General features: G+C 37.9%; 1 long non-coding RNA gene across 1 annotated transcript; it reads right to left on the reverse strand.

Moving 5' to 3' along the window:
• Window positions 1–6926: 6926 nt before the first annotated feature.
• LOC136791289 (uncharacterized) lies at window positions 6927–18299 on the reverse strand. The gene is made up of 3 exons (XR_010832941.1): window positions 8625–18299; window positions 7530–8176; window positions 6927–7022 (listed from the first exon to the last, which is right to left on the reverse strand). It is a non-coding gene; the product is annotated as an uncharacterized lncRNA (long non-coding RNA).
• Window positions 18300–19180: the final 881 nt, after the last annotated feature.

The raw sequence follows: 19180 nt of genomic DNA on the forward strand, positions 1-19180 counted from the left end.
CTATCACACTAAGGAAACTGGATTAGCTGAATGGTCGTTTAGGTAGCCTATTTACATCAGCAAGGTTTTACTGTTGCATAGACAGAAGCTTTAAAAACACTGAATAGTTTAAAACAGTACTAAAAGATACAGTGAGTAAATATGCAGATTGAAAAAACAACACATTGTACCACGAAGAATATCTTTAAATGGAAGTAAAGAGATAAATGCATTGACTGAGATTTCAGATGCTCAATACCTAGGTTGGCTCAAACTGCTGAGAACTTTGGCGCTTCCACTGAAATATATGTAAATATGAACATAAGTCTAACATTTAAATGTTTCTTCTTTTTGAAGGCCTTATCCTTAATCTCTTTTCATATATAGGATTTATCATATTGCTTTAATAAGGGATGTATTAAATATCAGGAACTGACTCAGAGCCCTTGCATTCAGTAAGGAAGCTGCTTTTTAATTACACTGTGCACAAACATCAGCAATAAACTCCCCCTTACAAATACAAACAGAAAACTAAATCATAGTGGGAAGCCAGAAGGACTGGAATGCACAGAGAAGTTGAAAGAGAGAGAGAAGATAGAAATTATCTCATGGCACTTAAACAGTCTAATTTCTGAAGAAAATTCTTTTTCAATTTACACTGATGTAAAGGAGCTCAGAAATTAGCTTGTTTACTCCTCATTTAAAATACCGCCAGACAAATGGATTATGTTGTGGGTTGTTTTTTCTTTTTGAATTCTTTATGATATGGGATTCTCCAATAAATAGCACAAACACATTTGTCGCCGTTCTTAATCACAGATATTTGTGCAAAGATTTCAGCAAGCTCTATGCTGCTCTAATTTAAACTCATTTAAATCCTGCACAGCTCTGTCATAGAATTAACTCTCTACAGAATTTAAGCCTGTGTTTGACCACAACTGTGGGTTGTTTTCATACCTGTATCAAGAAGCATTTTCCAAAGCATAAGCAGCAAATGCTTAGAACAGTTTGAATTCACTGGTTAGTCACTGTCCATCCAATCTGAGGAACCGTAACTTCTCTCATTCCTCAACATGGATTGATCAAAATACTTCTGGAATTCCAGCACCACCATATTCCAAGTCCCACAGGAAGCTATAACTCGCTTTTCAAAATGGATAGCAGAAGTTGCTGCTGGATCCACATGCAGTAAAAATCAATCCCCTCACCAATAATATTAAAATCTAAATTGACAGGTAACAAAATATGAAAAAAAAAAGGAAAAAATATTACTATCACTTAGTAGTTTAGGAAACAAAAGCTAAGAGAGAACAATTTTTGCCCAAGACTGGCAAAATAAAGAAAAAAATGAATCCAAATTTATCCAGACTTATTATGGATCTTGTATCACAAAACCATTTTGCTCAGTGAATAGTAAACACAGCCTGACCAGCAGCCTAGTGAACTCAACAGGAAAAGCTCTTGCAGTTTTCATGAGGGACTTTGATCAGTCTGTTGGGTTTCTCAATGAATTTATCCCAAAGAAGCCTGCAGCTAGAATAAAGGTTATAACTGAGGCACTACCACAGCAGACTAGATATTTTGTTTTTAGGGCACCTCTAATTCAATAGCCATGAATAATATAATATTCATGGAGTCCCATCTGCTGTTCAGTTCTGTGTATAGAAATATTTTGCATTGTTGGTCCAATAATTCTGACTAAAACTGGTAAAGTGACATACAGGCCCCTGAAAACAGTAGTGGAATAAAAAAAATAATAAATTGAATACAAGAGAAAAAATAAGCTTGTTTTAGTTTGAAGGGAATAAAATTGAAGCCTTTTAACCTTACACATAAGTTCCACACCATTGCTTTTTAAAATCAGTTGAAAATCATTTAAAATCAAATTGATTTTGGCTTTTACATTCAGATGCACTTCATCCTTTCACTTACTCGTCTATACAAGTAATGTCTTCAGCCAACCTGTGTTTAAAATGGGTTGAAAATCAGTTTGTATGTTCACATGCTTATTGGAATTTTCTCATTTCCATTTCACTCAGAGCCAATCACAATCAGATTAACTTGCTAGGGAATATGTCAAGAGGCTGATTTCATGGCTGTTTTAGCAAAGAAATGGTTCCTAATGTAGTGAAACATTTTTTTTGCTTATAGCACGTTGTCTATTGCCCATTTGTGTCAATAAGTGGGAAGATGTATAATCAGAACTGTTCATATTTATTCCGAAAAGCTCTCTTCTCCATCATGTACAGGCTCATAATCAATCATGAAAGAACTATAAAATCACAGGAAAATATTTCCTAGTTTATATTTGCTTCTTTCCGTTACCAAGACCTGGAATATCTGCAGCCTTCTATGTGTGGAGTGCTAGGGTAGGTTCCTGCACTGGACATTCCTCTGTTCACCTGCTGCCATCCAACTGTGGATCATTTGGACTGGATGTCTGCTATCTGAACCGACATTTAGTCATCCAGTCTGAAAGCAAGTGTGCTGAAATGATGCAATGTAGCTCACTATCAGGGCTGTAACAGGATGTAGAACACCTGCTATTGACTTGGATAGAAAGGATAAAACCTTCTGAATTGCTTTGTTTTCAACATCCTTTTGCCCATATCCCTCAAGTGTCCACTTGTACTTAATTTGTCACTGATGGACAAATTTAAGGAGGGGGGAATGGCATAGCAGGAGAACAAGAAAATATGAAGCAGATGCCCAAGTTCTATTACTGACTCTGTTGGTGACTGGGTAAGCTGTTTATAACGTTCTATCATGTTCATTGATTTAGATGGATCAGTTTTAGGTTTCCAAACTGAGAAGATGCATATGGTCTGCTTTTCACTGTGAGTCAGTACTTCCACACTTCTCATCTTCAAAAAAGAGTTTGTACGAGTCTGCAAATAAGGTGGTAAATGTCTCAAGCTGTGCATACAAAAGCTGAACACTTGCAATTAAATGGTATCAGGAAAATGTTGACTGTAAGCTCTCAGTAAGTCAGTTTACTTGCTTGCAAATGAGAAATTAAAAATGCATCACGAGGAAAGTTGTTGTGGGTTCAAACAATGTTTTAAAGACCGCTCCAAATTGCAAATGAGAAGTCAAAATTCCACGTGCAAATATTACATTTCAGAGATGATGAGTGGGAATGGAGTGGGAGGTTATATAACCTGATAATATCAAGGATCAGAAAGAGATTAAGCTATTTAACTATTCAGCAGTGAAAAGAAGTCAAGAAGGATCAACACAGACAAGGAATGGAAAGACAATATAGAAACTGAGTTGCGCAGGCTGACGTTCTGCTTCAAAGGGTATTAGTGCTAGGGAGTAGTTACAAAACTGTAAGTCTTAAAAAAACAAGTCTGATTTAATAAATATTTACTAAATTGTATAAGAATTACCTGGCATCAAGCTATAAATATTAAATTCTAATGTAAATATTAAAAGAATGATGGGTTTTCAAATAATCAACTTAAGATTCTAAGAATTTTTGGATTAAACATGAAAAATAATAATAATAAAAAAAAACAGAGTCAAACAAAAGCCCTGACAGTTAGATTCTAAAAGAACAATCCACTCGGAGTTCCTTTTATGTGCCAACAACTATTATTTATATTGTTTATGCACTTTCATCATGACAGCCCTAACACTGAACAGAGCAGATAGAGTCTAACAGTTACCACATTTGAAAAAAAGCTCTCAGAAGGTAAATAAAGTGAAGTGAGGCTATATTTTTGGATCTGGGGAGATGTAAGACCATTCTGATACTCTATTTATATGGATTATTTTATATTGTTTAATGAATTTCTGCACTCTCTCTACAAAATAAATGTTGGCTCAATAAATAGAGCCTGCATTTAAAGGAACCACCCTATTAAAACTGGTTTTGTTTGTGCCTGGAGAATCAGAACTGTTCCATGCTTGTTTCAGATTTTACTTGAAAGCTCCCATTCCATTAGTATGACATTGTTTCTGAGACAAAGCTTAACCATAGTGTCTTTCCCCTTTAAAAGGTAATGACACCATCTAAGCAAAAATAATGGTGGGGGAAAAGAAAAGACCCCCATTACAGCAAACTGTGGTATTAATGAAATTCTGTTTGTATTAAAATTTTCTTTCAACCCCAGTCTTCCTGTTCAGGGGGATAGTGTCAACCTGTCAAACATTTAATCAAGAGCAGCTCATTGATGCTTCCATTATGTCAAAAAGCCTCACCTAGGTGACTTCAAGGGGAGACAGCAGGTCTGACTCTTTCTCAACATCCAAGACTGAATTTTTCAGTTCTCACCCTCAACTTCTAATTTCTAGTGTACGAGTATGAATATAGATGACAGTGGGTTTTTTTGTTTGGTTGTTTTTTTAATTATTTATTTTTGTTATTACAGCAAATCTATAATTAGTGTAAATTGAAGTTGTAAAGCCAGAAGACAAAAAAAGAAGTCCACATACGAAAAAGTATTTTCTTAATTTTTAGGTTGGTGGAAATGGGCTTGTTAGAGGGCCAAAATCTGCATTCAGAATGCCTCTCACACAACAGCAACATTAGCCAAAATTTCACAATACAATATCAGGATTCACAATCCAGACTGTCCCTAGAAGTGACCTCACTGAGGTGTTGCATTTGAAGACATGCTGCTGTTAACACTGATATTAATATTAAAACTAAAGAATAGTCACTCCATTGCATACAACTCAAATTTGGGGCCAGATGCTAACCTCCTGCTGTAGCTTCTTTTCAGCAATAAGCTAGAATGAAACAAGAAAAAAAGTCAATTTAACCAAGTACCTGCTCTGTCAGGAAAATGCTAGATTTGAAAAACAAACAAACAAACAGAAAAGAAACAAAAAAAAAAACCTTATGATAGCTTTACGATGCCTTCCTCTAACAATGTATTATTTACTAATCCACTACAGGTGAACTTATAAGGAAACTGGTAAGGAACATCTGTCTCTCTCTGATCCTAGGGAACTGAAATCATTTCTTGGAGACTTTAAGAAGGTGATGGTAACCAGGAGCAGCCTTAAGACAGCTCTGATTTCCAACTCAATATTGGCTTGGTATGTGGATGACTCAGTGCAAAAGCCAGGAATATTTTCACACCCTATGCTACTGGCAGAAGAAAAACCCCAAGGAAAACTCTAGTCCTCCTAGCTTCTGAAAGAAGTCCTGCAAGAATTTGACTGAATTTCTGTTAAAGAATTTCTACTTCTACAGTTTCTACCATGACCAGGAACAAAGCCATCTTTTTCCATTCACAGTAATGCCCATTATTTATCAGTTAGATATATGGTGCGATGAGTTTTGACTTAAAATACAGTGTTGCTTCAGTATTCAGGAAGTGAAGTCAGAGAGAATTATGATATCCTGAAGGTATGGTTAAAGGAGCCCCTAGACCTTGGGCTTTTAAATAAGTTTGCAAAGACTTATTAATGGAGAATGTACCACATAATCCATCTAAATAATTTACTGTTAACTATTCTGCCAAAGGAAAGATTCTCATTCAAACATAGTTTGTGTGTGTGTGTGTGTTTTGGGTTTTAGTGTTTAGTGGTGTTTTTTTTTTTTAAAGTATCATATATAATTAAAAGATGACTATATGGGTCATTTGTAAAGCCAAACAACAAGACCAAAACTCTAGTAATGTGAAATGACCAGCTAATTACAACACTGGTTTAAATTATGTTCCTAGGTATTACTTGTTCTTTCCAAAGTGGGCTGGATATCTGTACTATTTATTCAGCCCCAAAGACCAATTCATTCTTGCAAACATATTGCTCCTTTAAAATGTAGCAAGGTTTAAATCATCCACGCTTATTGTTTTAACTTCCAGCATTTCATTATTCTACTTAATGGTTTGCACATTGTTTTACACAAGGAGAATATAATTTTATTGTGCGATGTCAAAAAAAATAAAATCCATGTCCCTTTTGCTTCTAAAGAAGATGAGAAGTGATGGGACAGGAGACCTAAACTACAGGGATGTTTAGCCTATAGACAGGAAAAGCCCAACGTTCCTCAGCATATGTTTAATCAGGAAGACATGCAATCAAAATATTAGCAACATACACACATCTGAATTAGTCCACCCCTCAAGACTGGATTGGCAGAAATATAAAGAAACTAGGCTGGCCCAATCTTTCTCCCATCAGAGTCAACTGGAATGCTTGACAGCTTTAACTTAGCCAAGAGAAGGCCCTGATTTAGATCCTATGGCTTCTGCACTGGAGCAGGGTTTGTGGCTGGGGATCAGGGCTTTAAGAGACATCCAGGGGTAAAGTACTAAAAGAAATGGTGCCAGGTGGTCCCTGAAAATTTAGCAGAACTGAAGCTAGAGCTTGCAGTCTCCTTCCTCCAAGAAACCTCCGTTGGCAGAGCCTGGGCATCAAGAGCCACACAATTATTTTATTTCATGTCTAGGACTGAAGGTACCACTGGCTAATGAGACGGAAACAACAATGACAGCAGAGTATTCTGATGGATTGTCCATACAAAGTGGAGACATTTGCCTTTAGCATAAAGAACTCTACTAGGAATTTAAAAACATATTTCAAATTGTTCTTTTGGGTGAAATGCAAAAACTGCTTTTTCACATGAAATATTTTTAGCTAATACTTCCAACAAAGCATATCCAACGTAAAAGAAGCACTATATCTGCAAAACTGTTTAAGGATGGGTACTTCCCAAGTGCCCTCAATTGCTCCTGCTCTACTTGCCTTGACCTGTTGCATCACGTTATGCGATATCAAACTGCCATCATATTCCATTTTAGAAGTGATTACGCTTCATTGGTGGGCAAAGTTGCTGCTTGCTGAGTGTTTGTGAGGTTTGATTAATTAGTGCTTATGAAGTGCTTTGAAATGCTTGCATGAATGATGTTACAGAAACACTGAATATTGCCGCTGCTATGCAGGCAGGTACATGATTAAAGATTTGATGTTACAAGGTGTGGCTGGGGCCTTACCTTCTCTTTGGGAAAATGTTCTGGTTTCCTTTGCTTTCCCTCTGGCAAGCTAGTTCAATTTTCCAACCAAACCAAAACACTTCAGTCTTTCTAGGGTAGGGAAAAAAAATAATAATAAAAAGATTAGATGAAGGGTATTTCTCAGAACTTGTTGCTTGTCTAGGATACTGCACCTCTAGGTGGTCTGATAAACTTCAAGGGCACCTTGTTGATAAAGCTCGTTCTCAGACTATTTTCTTCAGGTCTTTTTTTTTTTTTTTAAATCAACTACAGTTCTTTTAATTGCTTTCTCCTGTGGGTATTTAACATAGACACCTCATTGCCTGTTAAAGCACCTTTCTAAAGCATCTTTATTTCTGATATCCTCTCTGGCTGGAGAGACCCACCTGTCTCCTCCGATCTCTCCTGTCCAGAGGGAGCTGTTACACATTATCCCTTTCCATCACTTCTGACTGTGAACCTGACAGCTTCCATCTGCTCTGGGAAGTACAACTCCCCACAGGCGATTCACTCTTGGCCAAAGTAAGAAGCTGCAGGACTGGGCCCACAGCTGGCCTTGAAAAGCCAAGGCTGAAGATAATTATTGCACAGACTTACCCATTTAAAGATTTTTTCAGCTTACTCACTGCTGCCACACTGGTCTGTAGCCATTACCATGCTGTTGTGGCCCTTCAAGAGCATGATGCTTCATAAGGCAAGCGACGGGATTCCTCTGCTTGTGCTCAATGCCCAGTGCCATACGAGAGGTCTTAAGGTATCCAAGACATCTGTACGGGAATAGCAGGTATGACGCAGGACCTAAAGCAGATTGACACTCCACCAGGGTGGCAAATGGATGCCAAACAGGCTATGCTGTAATAGCTAAAACAACACTGGATGCCAATGATGAAGCAACCAAGTTCTTTCCACACTGCTTAATGTCCCTGATTTTGGTCATTATTGAGGGCCCTTGAGAGGATCAGTTGTATTGATCTTCTGTGCTGATCACAGACTTCACATCCTTTTTGTGTTGGGCACGTTAGTCTAACAGACTATGATCACTTGCTGCTATCTTTGATTCCAGTCACAGCACAGAGTCTCAGGTTTCACTATTCCTGCTTGTTTTACTCCTCTCACGTCCTGCACCCAATGACTTCTTTTGGTGCTGTTATCTTTCATAGTAACTTCAGGGTTAAGTTCATACACACCTGCCTGCATACAGTAGCTTCTGGGTTTTAGGTTCTTTGTGTTTGGTTTCCCAATAGCTGTGAAGAAAAAAAATCATTTTTGCTCCAGGCTTCAGAAGACATACTTTCTTAGACTCTGAGTACATGTCACTATCTAAACCATGGAAGTATTTAGCATTTATGAGGTTCAAACCAAACAGGACAACCCCCCTTCTTATCTCTCTAACATTGCCACCTTTTGTTTGGCTGCCTTTAAGACAGATGCCATCTTCCTATTCTGTTTTATATTTAAAGGGACATAAATCTTATTGTGCAGAAGTTTTTAAATGCACTGAAGTATTCAAAATCCTAAATGAGAGGTATCAGGACCCTCTCACTTGGTCCCAGTGAGTGAGGTATGTCATATTTCGAAACCTGTGTCTTCCATTTTCTGATCACTGTTCTTGTCTGTGCATCTTCCAGAAACTAGGCTAGTAATCTACTGCGGCCATAAAGTTTCTTTCATTAGAAACAAGTCTGTTCTGACCTTTTCCAGGGCTGGGCTGGGATTTCATGAGGCGTTTCTTGTCAATCACTATATTCTTTACACAGCTTTCACTGTTCCATGTATGCTTTCAACTGGGTATTCATGCCTGGCCTGTAGATACATTTCCTGGCATATCTCAGGCAAGTCTCTATCCCCAGGTGTGAAATATGTATCCATTGCATGATCTCAGCACTCAAATCTCCTGGGATTACCGTTCAGTTCCATTTAAAACAAGATCCATGCAGTTCTTCATTCACTTCCTAGTGGGGCTGGGGGTGGGCACAAGCTCCTGTGGCACTTACTCCTTGCTCTCTTGCGGGCTATTGGTTGCAAATCACTTTACAGCCTTTCACACACCCTGCTGTTCTTTTGGACTGCTTTGAGAAGCTCCATCTGAAAGAGCAAAGACAGTAATTTTTTGCCTCCCTCTGCATCTTTGCACCAGAGTTGTTTCTATCCCCCTTTCTCAAGCACCCCCACATCAGTGCTTCAGATGCTCTGCAAGCACGTAGTACTTCAGAGACTTGTGCTCCACTTTCAATCTTCTTCTTTAAAGGCCTGTATTTCCTAAACTTTGAGCATTCTCACAAGATAACATTTACAGTAGTATTTCCTTACAGGACTGTGCCAGGTATATGCATTACATTAAAAAGTACGGAACATCCTACACATGCTTTGACTGGGGCATTTCCACACTGCTCTCAGTAGTCAAGGAATGACCAATATAACAGATCCATAGCTCAAAGTTTGTCTCCATTCAGCCTAATGTTTTGTCTCTAGCACCCATCCAGAAGAGTCGTCATAGTTAAGTATCATAACCTTTAATTGCCTATTATTTGACACCTCTTTCCCACAATCAAGATGTCTTCAGCTACAACACTGGTGGCTAGAGGCCCAGTATTCAGGTAACATTAAATATCCTGATTTCAGAGCTGACACTGATAGGCATTTGTGCTCATCAATACCTGCTAGAAGGTGTGGCACTGGTTGTCAGGCAGCTGAATAGCTCTTCCTCTTCAGCAAGCCACAGTAATTAAATCCCTGATTTCCTGCTCAAGTCTTTAACCAACTATTCCATCATGACAGGATACATCCGCAGAAAATAATCCATGTAAAAAAGATATATGGGAGTGGACAGGATGAAGATGTATACCCAGCCCAAGCCAGGTGATTACTCCTACTCTGCCAATTAAAATCACACAGCCATTTTGCTAGTTTAACAGTAAGTATCTATTTTGCATTCAGCTCTTTGTTTCTGAGCAGATGTGTTCATTCTTACTTTTTAAACTATGTCACCTTTCCTTCAACGTGGGCTTAGGTTAATAAACCGTACATCAAGCACTGCTTAAAAGCTGGCTTTGCAGGATGATAACTGATGAGGGAATTGCTTTTAATTACTGTACAAGTGAGTAGATAAAAATCACAGCCCTAATAATCAGTTCCAGAAACTGACAGCAGCAAAGTCTCACATTTCAAATGCGGATTATTTTTTCTTTCAGCGTTCAGCTACAGAAGGCAAATGTTAGTGGTTGGATCATCTTCTGTAAGCAAGCCAAAGTTATGTGTAACATTTTTGGATGCTAATAGGACACAGTTCTGGCAGAACAGAAATAAGGGTAACATTAAAGATTAGTGCAAGCTTGGAAAGGAAGAGAAGTGCATTTTCTCAACCCAGATTTTCAGAAGAACAATCACCTCACCTACATCTGCTGCTAGAACTTTTAAAGTCCAAGGACAGCGAAAACAAACAACTTACTTACACAGCTATCAAGTCAGAGAGAGCATGAGGCTTCCCAGATTGCCTTCAAAACCAGCAGCATTTGGCCCATTACCATCTACACCAGGCTAATGTATTTTTAATAGTTCACCTCCTAAAGAGATACTGCAGGCCATGAGATGCAAATTAGCCAGCCAGAATTGACTGAGTTTTTGCTATGAGAAATTTCAGGGGAGGATGAAATAAATGAATGTAGGATTACCAACTGAGTTTGGTGCTCTGGTGAGAGGAGAAAAATGTGCTCATGAAGCCCAGTAAAACTTTCTTTTTCTGGTTTATTAGGTGTTTGCAAAAAAGTCTCAGTTGCAAAGTACGACATGTTCTTTTTCTGAAGACTCATCTACAGCACAGAGGCTCTGATAAATCAGCCGCTTTCTTTCTTAGCCAACTATGCAGTGTATGGGAAGCTGAGGCTTGTATTATGACTTTGTTAAAACATTAGATGTTGCATGAAAGCTGCCATGTGAACTCCATTTTGAATGTATTTCAATGCAGGTTTTTACAATAGGAAAATAAACACTTAGCAGCTCAGGAAACCAGAATCTAAAATACTGTAGACATGGATTTGTTTATTTGTTGCTTTCCTGCTATAGATCAGCCTGTCAGGAGACCTCCTTCATGTAAATATTTAAAATCTACAACAAAACAATTCTGATAGAAAAAAAAAATTAAACTCTGAAAAGAAGAGAAGGAGGATGCAGACTTATTTATCAAAAAACCAACACAGAAGTGTCTCTCTTTGAATCTATCAAGTGTATTCTTTGATGAAAAGGGGAAATATTCTGATTGTAAAGGTGTTATATGTAGTGAACGACACTTAGCTCCTTGAAACCACATGTTCTATAGATTCAAAGTTATCCTATTCCTTTTTTTTTTTTTTTTAATGGAGCAATAATTTTAGCTCTCAAAAGTCCACATGAAAAACTGAAAATCCAGGATTTGAGAACCAGAGAAATTCAGAATAGTAGTCATCTGGAAGTCTCCTCTTTTCATGTCGGTAAAGTATAATGTTACTTCATGCCATTTGGCTGCAAATGTAAATTACACCTTTTTTCAGTTGTTAGGACAGGATAGAAAACCACATAATTCTAATGAGTCATAAATGTTTCACCATTTTTTTCTTCATTTAATTCATATGGTGCCAACACCTGTGAAAACAATCAGCATCATAGCTGTGTGCTCTACTTAAATTTGCTTTAGGGTATGCTTGAGTAAAAGCTTTTATATCTCATTTCTCTACATTATTAACAACATGATGCCTTGAATCATTCTATAATTTAAGTATGCTCATTTCATTCTCAGCTATTTTATTAGGACTAGAAAAGATGCTCAAAGACTCTGACAGTCTTAAAACAGACACAGACACACACACATATACCCATGCTTGATTCTTACTGTAACAAAATATCTATAACAAGATCTTCACATTATTTTTTATGTGCTTTGGCAGTTTTGCACCTTGAATTATGAATCTAAACTGTTAGTACAAGAGCCATACTACAAAGCTTTCTCCCAAAAGACTTTGCAACCATTGCTCTAAGGTGAGTTAATTTCATGAGAGCAACATCTGCACTGAACTGAACTTTAAGCTGTTGCCAAAGGAAAACACATCTTGTTTTCCAATGGGAACAGAGCAGTGGTTGGAAGCCCAGTTCTGGAGTCACTAGATGGTGCCAGAGAGGGATACACATTGGTAACACCTCAGTTTTGCTTTAGTTGTAACTAGGCAATGGGGTGGCAACGTTAATTTGTAGTAGAAGCACACCAGCTAAAGGTAGGGCTTTCATGAATACCAGGGAATGAGATTTACAGATACACACCAGTGTCCAAAGAATCAGTGTAGTGACTGGAGGGGACGAAAAAGAGCCTCAATCCTATTGACTTTCAGTGGACATCAGCTCTGACCATCTTGAGAATTCTTGCTAACTCCCCCTCGCATCTATGTAGCCTTAAATGACTACAAACTGCGCAATTTGCAAAGGACTTTTACCTACAATTTTATAATAAACATAAGGTAAGGAGGTACAGAGCTCTCCCCTGCATTACAACTAGATTGTGGCTCCAACTTCCTCTATAAAATTCCCCATCTAAAACCATATAACATAAGAAAAATACATGAGTGAGCATAGTGCATTAAGCTGGAAGGTGCAGAGACCAGGGTCTGTCCCAAGGAGATCTTTTCCCAAAACTTGTCCAGAAAGTACATTCCAGTGTTAAATAGTTTATTACACATAACCATCCAGGGACAATTTGTGATCAGGAAACAGGCCAAAGCTCAGCTGATAAATGCTTCAAGCAAACTGTTTGCAGTTGTGATTCACTGTAATAACTTCCACTGTAATCCAGAGGTGGAAACATACTCTGAGCAGCTTAAATGAACCAACTCAAATACTGAGAGCAGTACAGCCTTCAGCAGGATTTTGGGTGAGGACTCACTCTCACAGCTTAACAACTTACGTCAACCAAGCTAGCTAGTTTAAAGCTTGTGAATAGCAGGCTTCTCCCTACACTGTAGCTTGGTCCTGCCTGCACAGACGCAGACAACGAGGGATGAGCTCCCTACTATGTCTAAAGAACTTCAACGCTGACTTTGTGGTGACTAAAAATAAGTGGTCTGATAGCCATTTCAAATGTAGTCATTCCAGTAATCTGTACATTTTTACATGGAGTGTCACATTAAATAAAAAAAGAAAAGTCACAGTCAGTTTCTTGTTGTGTAAGAACTTGTGATTTAACACTAATGCCCCTAGTGGGAGCTTATGCAGAAGATATCAACAAGCACTAGGTGACTGGATGAACTTGCTTTTTTCCTTGCTTCCCCTCAGGCTTTTTCTTAAGGGGTCTTCCACACACATCAGACTTAGGGGGGAGTGGAGAGGAAGCATGGAAACCAGTCCTACTCACAAAACATCTCAATCTTTAGACACACAAATGGATATATTTATTTACAGCAGTATGCTCCAGATTCAGTGCCAAAATGGAACACACAGCGATGTGACTAGGTTGTACAAAGTTTCATCCAATCCTACCTCTACATATTCCAATGCCCTCCATTTACAGGGATCAAAAAAATCCTACATCTTCCAATTTCACCTCTTTCTAATTTTATTCCTCTTAGTCTACCAGATTTCACTTTGAAAGCCCAAATGAAAACCCATGTGATTTAGACAGAAATGATCTTGACCTTTATAGGAAAGAGGCTGTCCTTGCAGAATTCATTCTAACGGACTCGCATAGCAGGACTGTGCTTGCTTTACATTGTTTAATTCTCAGTTGTTTATTCAGTTGAAGGCCTGTTTGATTTGAATTGCTGCTACGATTATTAAAAATATATTTAAAAAAAATCACTAAAATAATTCTCTACATTCTTGAAGACAATCAGATTTCCTGACCAATACAGTACCCATAAGAAAGGAACATTTTCCGTGGTGTCATATATTAACTCTTAACTTTGAAATGGAACATGAAGGGAACATTTATACTTGCTATAACTTCATTTAATTAAATGAATTAATTAAAATGCAAAAGCTCTCTGAAGTTAGGGGGTGCTGAAGCAAAGAACAGAAGAGAATGATCTCTACCTTTCTGAATACAATTTCTGTTATTGAAATACTCACGTAAAAATTCACTTTTTACTTATGGGGAAAATCATTTTCCTGACTGTAAGCTGCAAATCTTTCTTAGTTTCAATTCTTCCACTGTGAAGGCAGCTTCTGTACTAAGAACTTTAGGACAGTCTTGAAACATTATTAATGAGAACTTACTGTACACTTCATATTTGATGTAGGTGCACTCTGCCTCCTAATGGAAGTCGCATGTGTTTTTTTCCCCAAGTACGCACTAGTAAGTAATGACCCATCAGCAAGCACTGACTGATGACAATTGATCATATGGCCATCTACAGCAGCAAAAAATTAGAGTAATCTCTCAAGAGAATAATCAGAGAACAATTTTCCAGGGTCACTACTAGCAAAGAAGCTTGCTGAAGAAGAAAACAGACTCAAGCTTCACCTTGGATTTTCTTTTCTCTCCTGGATTTCATTTTATACACAAGGTTTAGATCTGTTTTTAAAAAGTTTTATAAGACAGACTGAAATGTTAAGGGGATTAAGGAATGGGAGACAGTCTTTCACCTCCAAACCTTCAGTTCAAATCCGGCTTGGGTTAGTAATGAACAAGAAGTATTTACCATTGCTGTTCAGTGTCTATGCAAAACGGATTGGTGGTTCTGGCTCACATCCCAGCAATAAATGTGCATGCCACAACTGGCAACTCTGTTGCCATTCTCAGCAGACAGAGCCAAGAATTAAATGAAGCATGGGAAGCCGAGTTACCTCTCCTCCTCTACAGGCCAGGGTGGAGGCACATTGGCAGAAGCCGCTTTCTCTGCTGCTGCCTGAGCAGGGCTGTGCCATGGATGAGCACCAAGACATCAGTATTACAGACAGTCAAACTAGCACCTTTTTTAGGCAGTTAAAAATAATATTTTTAAAAAAAATCAGATGCTGTTTAGTGTGGGGTTGAATGGTGACCCAGAATGGGTCACATTCTTCCTTACGCTAAAGTGTAGATTAACCCGCCATTGTAAAGAAAGTGAAACGATGTAAACGTAATATATTCCCAACTACATAAGGCTTCTTTGTCCTGCCAGAGGCATGGCTATAGGGCAGAAAAAGTCAGGGCCTTTTTCTTCCCAGCAATCACATAACAAATCATTTCTCAGGCTAGGAGACTTTGACTCATTGACACCACAAGCCACTAGACCAGGAAGTTTGTTTTTCCTTTTACTATAAACTTAGAGTAATTCTACTGAAATAAATGGAGTCAACTGCCCACACAGAGAAGCATAAAAGGGAGCAGAACATGCCCCATTCTTTATATGGCTGATACTGGAATGAAAAAGTGACTGGTACTGTTAACACCAGAATTATAATATGCCACTGCACTGCTGTTCTGAGGTCATCAGCACTATCAACAGGAAGGGCACCAAACAGCCTTACACATCTAGAGCAAGCAAGGAACGCAACCTAGGTCTTTAGCTCTTTAGCCTTGAAGTGATTTTATCATTGAACAATGCTGAATAAAAATACATGAAATTTATTCTAAAAATAGCAAAATGGGTCGAGAGAATAATTTCAATCTATGCAGCTAGGTGAATTTATGGTGATGCTCTTTTATATTTCATAGGGTATTCACTGTGGACCCTAAAATTTCCATGGGTTTCAACACTTTATTTATCCATATTTTATTTCCACTGTAAACATAATTATCACAGCATCTTCATGGTGAAAATGATAGATAGATTTTGTTACTGGCTTGTCAAGATGCTTGTGTTCACTGTATTCAGCCACCACACCAACCCAGAGACTGATGACTGTGCTAGCCTATTAATAAAAGTCTATTACAGTACATTGATGCTACTCCTCTCAAACAATATTAATGCAAGCCCAGCGGCAAGAGGCATATTTTTAACTTGCAACAACACAATGAGATCTATTTCATTACAATGATTAACCCTTCTGCAATTTATTCAGACTGTCCATTCTTTGCCATAAAGAACAATCATGAAGTCTTTTCACTTGCTATTTTTCTTGTAAAAATGTGTCGATCATCTGGCCCGAGTTTTCAAAAGCAATTGGTGATTTTCAGTACCTACACTTGAGGCTGATTAAACTGCAACAATATAAAGTGCAGATGATCTTATGAAATGCTGAGTAGCTACCTTGTGAAAACAAAAATATCACAGGTTAACAACTCAGAAACAGAAAGATCTCAAACCAATCATTGATTGTGAAAATCTTGTCTGTTAAAGCTCAATTGTCAGCAAGCAACGCATGAAAGATATTTCTCCAAATAATAGAAGATAGCAAAGTAAAAATAAATTAAAAAAAAATACCTTAAACATGCCCAAATTTCTAAAAGCAATATGCTGGTGGCAGTGAAATCTTTCAATACATGCTCTTCTAGGATAAGCTTTTTGCCTTCTGTCACTAGAGTTTTAGCCTGATTCAATGACGTTCAAACTAAAATGCGATGGTCCTGCTAAAGAAGCCAAATTATTAACAGTTAAGATACACTTGATATGGGAGGAAAACAAACAGAACTAGCCTGCAAGTGAGATACAAAAACAAACGAATAAAAGACATTGATCCAATGCCAACCATCTTATTTTTTAAGCCCTTGAATAACCAAATAACAACAGAAACTGCACAGTGACTTAATCATATTTTTAAAAGACCACCCCAGAAAATGACGAATCTTCTGACTCTGTCCAGCAAAACATGGACAAAGCATGTAACTTTAAGGATGGAAGTGATACCTTTTAGTTTTCTTTGATGAAGACACTCACCTCTTAGCAATTAAGCAAGAACTTAATTGTTTCACTGTGTCAACATCCTTATAAAAACCTACAATGTAACATAAAAATCAGTTTTTTATTTGAAAAATAACTCATATTTTCCAGGAAATCTAGGTTCAGCAATCACAACGTGAATTACTGTGCTTAAATTCTCAGCTTGCATAAATCACTGGTACTCCACTGACTTTAACTGTGCCTACAACCCATTGAAGATATGGCCTCAGGACCCCAAACATTGCTGTTAGTCCTAACAGCTCTCAAAGACTGACGACTTGGAGCTGAATCAGAAAGGTCATGCTGGATTTAGTGGTAATGGTTTAAGAAGTTACCTCTCCCATCTGTCTGCAGCAGTCCCTCTCCAGAAGCTGAAACAGAACCATTAGAAAGCAACGTGGTCCAGCCCTCATCTATACAGCTCACAGCCAGTATTTTTAACTGCCAATGGTCTGCGAACTATGACAGCTGATAAACTGGCAGTTGCTTGCATATGCTGCCTCTGCTAGTAGGGTGAAAGCCCCTGGTAAAGTGGCAGGGTAGTTATTAATGGCGGCCACCCCTTCCTCCACCCCAACAAAAATCCATCACACTTGTTTGCCAAAGCTCTAATCTGGTCAAAGGGGAACTATACTCTGAAAGAAGTAACTCCATTTAACTTCTTTTGGGGGAACGGAGAGAGACGATTTTGTACGTTTCATGAGGCAGTGAATGGGAAAGAAATAGTGTATATACAGTACCCCTTGTAATTTTAATTCACATTGCTCCTTCTCAGTGAATAAATCTTGTTAAACTTATCCTCTCGAAGACCATCTGGATGAAAACCATTCAGGAAACATCACCATTGGTACAAGAACTTAAATCTCACCATAAATCTGAGCATGTCGAAGCCAAGCATGCATGCCTTAAAGAAACTCTGCAGCTGTGACTTGCTCAGTTATAGACATCTATGTGCAAATGGTGCCTCCCAAGAAACACATTGCTATGTTTCAGTAACTCTTAAAAACAAATGAAAGCAAGCTCAAGGATTTTCTCTTTTTCAGATGGCTTTGACCTTTTTTATATAAAGGAAATGAAATCCTTTAATAAAATCCACATAAAATTTACTAGCTTGTTGGAACAGTACTGTCTCAAATGATCTCCACCCTTGTCCTTATCTTTCTCTGATTACTTCTCCCTCTCTTCCAAAGTACATGTGCTAATGTGGCAAGCTATGCTCACAATCGGAAATCATGATTACTTTGCTCTGTAATCTGATTGCCTGTATAGTTAGACACCTGCCTTCCTGGCAAATTTCTTTATGGTAACAGGGTATGAGCAGGTTGGCCTTTTAAATGCCAGATAGTCAAAACAGCTTTGATCTAAGCTCAGTGAGAACACTGCTCTTATCCAACAGCAGATACTCTCCCCTTTCTCCGCCCCTAAACCTAGTATAATTGTTTTTATTGAAAAGGATTACATATTTAATTCACCATTTTGGAAAAATAGCAAAGCATAATGTAAAACTTACAAGTCAATCCATTCAGCAAGTGAAAAGTAAAAATAAAAAAAAAAGGAACTAGGAGCTAATGCAGGCTCAATATTTTGACCAAAAAAATTACGGGGATAAATGCAGATTTGGTGAAACTAAAGGTACTGTAAATTTGCTTCACTTTCACTCACTCATTTCCCTAGAGAAAACAAAATCTAAAGTCTTTGAAAAGGGACTGAAATGATGTTTGGTATTTTTAAAAAGAGATTTCTAAAAAATTCAAAAGGAGCTTGTTTGGAAATATTTTTGGAGTAAAAAAAAACTTAACTAAGTCACAAGAACAGCGCTTCATTTTCATTAGAAGATTTTTGACTGAAATAAATTCGTTCCGTTTTCAGAATTCTGAAAAAAAAATTCACCTCAGATCAACTCAAAATTACAGTAATGTATACATATTTATTTTTAGAACTGCCAGACAACTTAACCAGCTACTTTTGCATACCAAAAGTAACTTATAAGCCTAGGAATTGATTTATTGATGTGCTACCAAAATTATAAGAAACAAGTTTCATTGCCTCAAGCAATGAGGTATTTGAGATATATCAACGTACCGCAGCTGATGAACTTTCTCCAATAGCTGTGAAGGTTTCCTGATGTTTCAGCTAAGGTCACTGGACCTCATTCTTGAATTAAGTACAGGTGATCCTGGTTTATTTTTGCAAATTTCAATTCTGTAAGGCTGAAAATCACCACAGCAAAGTGTTTTATCTGCCCTCACAACAGCAGATATGACACTGGTTTGCTAATGCAGGTTTTTGCTTGATCATCTACAGAAAAGAAGAGATCAATTACCCTCAGCAGTAATAGATGCTATCCGGAACTGCAAAGACTGCCCTGGTAGCTCACTGTGATTGCAAAGTAATCCATTCCTTCCCTACAAGGGCAGAGATACTTGC

This window comes from Anser cygnoides, chromosome 7 (assembly GCF_040182565.1).
Source record: "Anser cygnoides isolate HZ-2024a breed goose chromosome 7, Taihu_goose_T2T_genome, whole genome shotgun sequence".
NCBI lineage: Eukaryota > Metazoa > Chordata > Aves > Anseriformes > Anatidae > Anser > Anser cygnoides.